Genomic DNA, 6,000 nt, shown 5'->3' with positions numbered 1-6,000 from the left:
TTATTTCCATGAGTCATACACATTCCAAAGGAAAAATTTAAAAAAATTAAATTTAAATTATTAAAATTTTAAATTATTAAATTATTAAAAATTTAATTTTAAATTATTGGTTCTAAGTATATAGAACTCACTGATTTTGGTTTTTAACTATTTTTAATTAAATTTGTTATTTCTTTTCTTTTCAAAGCTTTATTTAAATTCTAATTAGTTAACATATAGTGTAATATTATTTTAAGAGTAGAATTTGTGATTCACCACTTACATATAATACTCAGTGTTCATCGCAAGTGCCCTCCTTAATGACCATCCCCCTTTTAGCCCATTCTCCACCCATCTCCCCTCCGTGGAGATTAAACAAGTTTGATCTACACATTGTATAATCTCTCAGTATATATCTCACTACTATCCTATCTATGACAACTGATTATTCAGCTTTGGACCTAAATTAACCCTCTCATCTGATGAATAAGAAAGCTTCAGTACTTTGGGAAGATAATTTTTCCAAGTTAGACAACACATTAAACATGTTTTTACATACTACCTCCAGTTTATTTGAATCTAAGTATCTCACTGGTAACACTTAGTATGACACTATGAGATAAAAACTGTTTTTTTTTTTTAAAGCTTATATATTATTTTATGTGAAAAAAGGAAAGGAAGGGTCTACCAGTTACAAAATCCAAGCCAGAGATAATTCCACAGCATAAGAAGCCTCACTTATTTTCAATTCTGTCTTTAATTAATATTAAAGCAGCTTTAACATATTGCAGCTTTATAAAGCTTCTAACCACAGGGGCTAGGCAATCATTTATTTAATATGTTTTCCAAATAGAATGTTTGCTCTATGATGTCAGGGAATGTGTCTCATTCACCCAGAATCTAACAGCACGCAGCGGGCACTCAGAACACCACCTGTTAAATGAATGGACTGATGTTAGGTAACCAGATCCTCCCTACAACATTGTGAGGTGCTAACGTTCCCAATTCCCAAAGAACGTGGGGAAGACCAGAAATATCCCATGACTTATCCTAGAGCACACAGCTTTGATAAAGAGACAGGATTTAAAAACAAGAAACAACAACAAAAAACTATATCCTCTGTAACACACGTGTCTCTTTGTTTATAGGGTATTTCCTTTCTTTAGAAAAACACAGAAACTGGAATTGGTTGACTTAGGGAAATATTTTTATATGAAGAATTCAGTGAATGGGAAGAAATAATTAGAACATATTTTTTAAATGTTCTTATTGTTTTTAATCTGTATAGCCCAAGACCCAAAAATAAAACTGGGCTTAAACTGGAGATAATTCAAGTAGGCATAGTAAATTTTTTTCTTAATCTTTCATTATCTTCATGACTGGGACTCAGCGCAGATATCATCTGCTTACTTTTGCATTTTAATTATCACCACATGCTAACTGCATTAACTACCATAAAAACAGGATGCGTAGCCAAGTGTTGGAATGTAGTTACTCCACCCACAGAGAAGCAACGTAGACTCGTAAAAGATTGTCCAGTGGCTCTTCTTAACAACGTGTATAAGGGAGGATGCAGAAACGTTTTCAAAATCACTATATGTAAAACGTTTTGAGTATGGATATTATATCTAAGATTCATTGATGATTTTATTTTATTTTTTTAGATTTTTATTTATTTTATTTGAGAGAGAGAAATAGCAGGAATGAGAGGAGAGGCAGAGAGAAAGGAGGAATCAGACACCCCACTGAGCAGGAAACCTGATGTGGAACTCCATCCCAGAACCCCGGGATCATGACCTAAGCCTATGGCAGACGTTCAACCAACTGAGCCCCCCAGGTACCCCAAAGATTCATTGATGATTTTCTTTGATTATATCTCGTATATAATTTCAATGTTTTTAAAGGCTTGAATATCACTATAGCCATAAAATATGGCCCCAATATGTATCATACATGGAAGAAGATTTTTTCCACCAAAGAATTTGATTATTTCAATAAATGCAGAGTTAATTAAGATGAAAGACGTGAGAGGCAATGTTGAGTTTAAAAATTCAGCTCTTTTTTTATCCTTAAATATTTTATTCTTTTTTTTTTCAAAATGGACAATGTGCAATCATTCGGTTTATTTTGCCGAGAACATTGTGCTAAATTTTATTACAAAAATTGTGATAAATATTTAGAAGTAAAGAATTATATATTAAGAAAATATTTTTTAAATATGTAAATATGACCATTTGCTCACATACCTGATCTTACTCTCCAGTCCCTACATAGGTTATACTAATATCATGTGGCCCAAGCTTTGACTATAAATCACAATACTAGAATAGATTACCCGGCACGGCCCAAGGTCACCAAGTAAGCAAAACAGTCCTGTTGAGGAGGACATTCTATAGGCTACCAGGATTCCCTTCCAGGAGCTGGAGGCAAAGGGCCAAACCTTTCCTTGGCCAAGGTCAATCTTTTACTGCATATTGCCTTTCTCCTCTGGATCAAATTATTTCTGTGCTTTGGGATCATTCCCATCAGCATACTAATATGTCATAGAAGGTAAATAAATATCAAATTAAAAAGCAGCGACAGCAGTAATGCAAATTCTCTTGTGATCCATGTCCTTCCTCAGATACTACGTCATTTCTTTATTATATTTTTTATGTAAAACATTTTGAATTCTCCAGTCAGGGTGTGTTCTATCACTAGCAATCTCCAGGGCATCGGTAGAAAGTTTTTTCAGTTCAGAATCAATGTAATACCACACTGACTATATTGAAGCCAAGTCATTGTCAGACAATAACTCCAATGTGCTTCAGAGAATCCAGAGCTCCTTTGATTCACCCTGGGCATAGTTACTAGAGTCAGCAATATCAGGCAGTCTGTTGAAGTGTTGGCAGCTAAAAATATATGTGGAGGATATTTACACTAGCAATCAATTCTTTTTATTTGATGCAAGTTCTGTTTTCTAGTTTATTCTGTTCTTTCATGCAGGTTTATTCCATTCGATGTTGTAAGTATTTATCTTATAAATAGCTGGGTATGCAATTTTCTTTTAAATTAGTTTTTAATTTGTAGCTGTTTCTCAGTATTTTTCAAGATCCGTGAGAAGATTTTCATACCTTCCCATCACTGTTTTATGAATTTCAGAAAGTTAACAGAGTTAATGATTAGTACAGCTCCAGATTAATTTTGAAAAATCAAATCTCCAGACTAGAAGAAGAATCACAATACGAAAAGTAATAGCATAGTACAGCAAGCTAATTTCCTGTTGCTGTTACAGATTCACTCACTAAAAATATCAGGACAATCTTATTTTATAATTTTAACACAATAGTGAAGAGCTGTTGTAATAGAGCAAGTATTTATGATAATTAGGTTTTGCTGAATAATGTGGTTCTTCAAAGATGATAGTTGTGGATATTGATTTTCCAAATGGACTGAGTCATTGATTGAATGCAATTTGAAGAGGAACCGAATTAGTCTCTTGAATTTACCTGGGGCTGCTACCAGTGGAATACATTATCCCAGGAATCCCATAGCTGTGTTTCACAGGTCAAGGACTCCCCCTGTCTTTTAGTTCACTTGTGGAATCATTTCTTAGTTAATAATGTTTACCCATAAAACCATAGGTGACTACAAGGGGTTGTTCAATGATTGATTTTTTTTTCTTTGCTTAGATAAACAAATTCCAGAATAGAATTAAGAAGGCTAAGCTTTTTGATTCATACAACAAAATGAGGAAGTAGGATGTTGATTACATTTTACAAATATAAGCTATTATTGGGACATAAGATAGAGATTATTCCTGCAGAGATCACTGGCATAACAGTAAAACAAACAAATAATCCTCAGGGAGCAGACTATGGAAAACACCTTCACGTGAAAAGCAGTAGATTATTCTTTAATTCCTCTTCAGCAAAAAAGCACTTATCCACTGGGACTAGTGCAAATGTAGGCAAGTTAGTGAACTATTGTATTTCTAAGACTTTGAATATATATTTTTTTTGTATTTTAGTCTTTCTGAAATTGGAATATCAAGCATTCGGTGTGCATACTTAATATGATACGTTTAAATTCTGTGAGTAAATTGATCATCTATTTACAATAAATAGGAAAAATCTTAAACTCTATAGATATATCATGCATTTAGTGTTTTTATTGTGACCTATTTATAATATACAGAAAAAGTCAAGGAATAAGATGTCAACTACTAATACTTTGTTTTACTTGCATCTAACAAAAATGACAAAAAAAATTAAATTTTCTCTCTGATATGTCTACCAGAGAGATTTCAAGCTTTTTTTCCCCTCCATCTATTAGGAAAGACCAAAAATCTCCAGTTTTACAGACATAATTCAAGTACATATTTTTATATTATTTCATGACTATAAGCCTACAAATGCTTGCTATAAACATACTACATACATTTTGAATAACAAATTGATTCTAATATGCTTTTATATACATAATATCTGTGAAATTATAGTCAATGGGATCTTATGACAATAAATGGCAACATTTTGTTTTCTTGTGGTAAATAATATGATGTTATTTTATCTTCTCCATTTTCAATATGCCTTATTATTTTATTTCTATTTTTTTACCTTTATGAAACCATTCATTTATTTTAAGCAATATGTCTTTTTTTCTCTGTAATAGATACTATATTTTGTTTTACTTTATAATTCATATGGTGAAGTTTCAATCATTACATGACCACAAAATTTTCATATTTATTTACACTTCTTAACACAATAGGCACACGCATGTACATTTATATAAACACAGAATTTTTTTAACCTAGGGATACGTACTTTTTTCAGTTTTGAATGGTTCTAAAATATTAGGTAATCAAATACCATTCCTGCGCCAAATCTTTCATTTCAGTATTTCACACCTGCTGTATGTTTGACCAAATCATTTTATTACCTCTTTCACTTATTTACTCATTATTTCTCAATATAGTGTTTTTGAGTCTATTTTCCATTTTGAAAATGTTTTACACTGTCCACGAAAGGATTTATGCTGTCGACTGAGCCTCATTTTTATTTCAATATCTATTAATTTATTTCCAGCATTTAGAATGGACATTTTTATTAAAGTTATGCCAAATCTTTCATTTTCTTTCTTATGGTTCTGACTTATAGTTACCTACTCATTTTCACTATTCCATCTTTCCTTAATACTATCTTAATTACACATAGTTTCTATTATTTACGTGGCTATGCTGTTTATTATGGGATTTTGACATACGACAGTAGTATAAGTACAACTTAGCTGTGTTCCTAAACATACTAGAACTTTGCATAGCCTGTTGTATTATTGTCATCATGCATTTTGATTCTAAATATATTACATCATCATCAACATAATGTGTGATGTAATGTAGTCAACATCATGGCCCATGTATTACCCTTTCATCGCTTTGTGTCCCTTCTTGTATTTCTGAGTTCCTTTGTGGTATCATCTCTTCTGCCTGAAAAATGCCCATTGGGTTTCAAATAAAATATTTTAGTGCAACTATTCTGTATGTTTATTTTATATTTTTTGCATATTTATTGTATTAAAAATTTAAACCTCCTTTCTATCTGGTATAGAATTCTACATTGGCAGTCACTGTCTTCTAATAGTAAGGCGGTCAGTTGTCTTCTGGCTGGCATTGTTTTATAAAGCTTGCAGCCAGTATTGCTAGGGCTTTCTAAAGGAAACGTGTATCTTCCTCTAGCTGCTTTTAATATTTTCTCTTCCTATTTGGTCTACATCCATTTAACTATAATAAGCCTGGTTGTGCTTCCTACGTGCCTTTTCTTCTTTGGGATTCATAGAATGTCTTTAGTCACTGACTGATGACTCACCAGTTTGGGGAACTTTCATTAATTGTGCTTGCAGTATTGCTTCTTCCTCCTTATTATGCCTGTCCTCTCTCTCTGGAGCTCCATTTGCAGATATGTAAGAACTTTCCCTGTGTACCAAATGGGAATATCTTCATCATGGACTCCTGACAACTCTTCATGCCCACACTAAACA

The 6,000-nt window shown here is 32.5% G+C and overlaps 1 long non-coding RNA gene across 4 annotated transcripts in view; it reads left to right on the top strand.

The window, feature by feature from the left end:
• The first annotated feature begins 858 nt into the window (after positions 1–858).
• Positions 859–6,000, top strand: part of LOC112642803 (uncharacterized) — an 89,265-nt gene continuing 84,123 nt past the window's right edge. The window contains exons 1-3 of one of the 4 annotated variants that reach the window (XR_007403968.1): positions 859–938; positions 1,644–1,816; positions 3,989–4,051. This is a non-coding gene — a long non-coding RNA (uncharacterized LOC112642803). Of the gene's footprint in view, positions 939–980; positions 1,817–3,988; positions 4,052–6,000 lie in introns of those variants that run through there. The other 3 variants (XR_007403969.1, XR_003125464.3, XR_007403967.1) reach the window with 3 other exon arrangements.

Source organism: Canis lupus, chromosome 19 (assembly GCF_003254725.2).
Source record: "Canis lupus dingo isolate Sandy chromosome 19, ASM325472v2, whole genome shotgun sequence".
NCBI classification, from domain to species: Eukaryota; Metazoa; Chordata; class Mammalia; order Carnivora; family Canidae; genus Canis; species Canis lupus.
The sequence above is the reverse complement of the archived record's forward strand: the minus strand, read 5'-3'. Positions and strand labels throughout refer to the sequence as shown.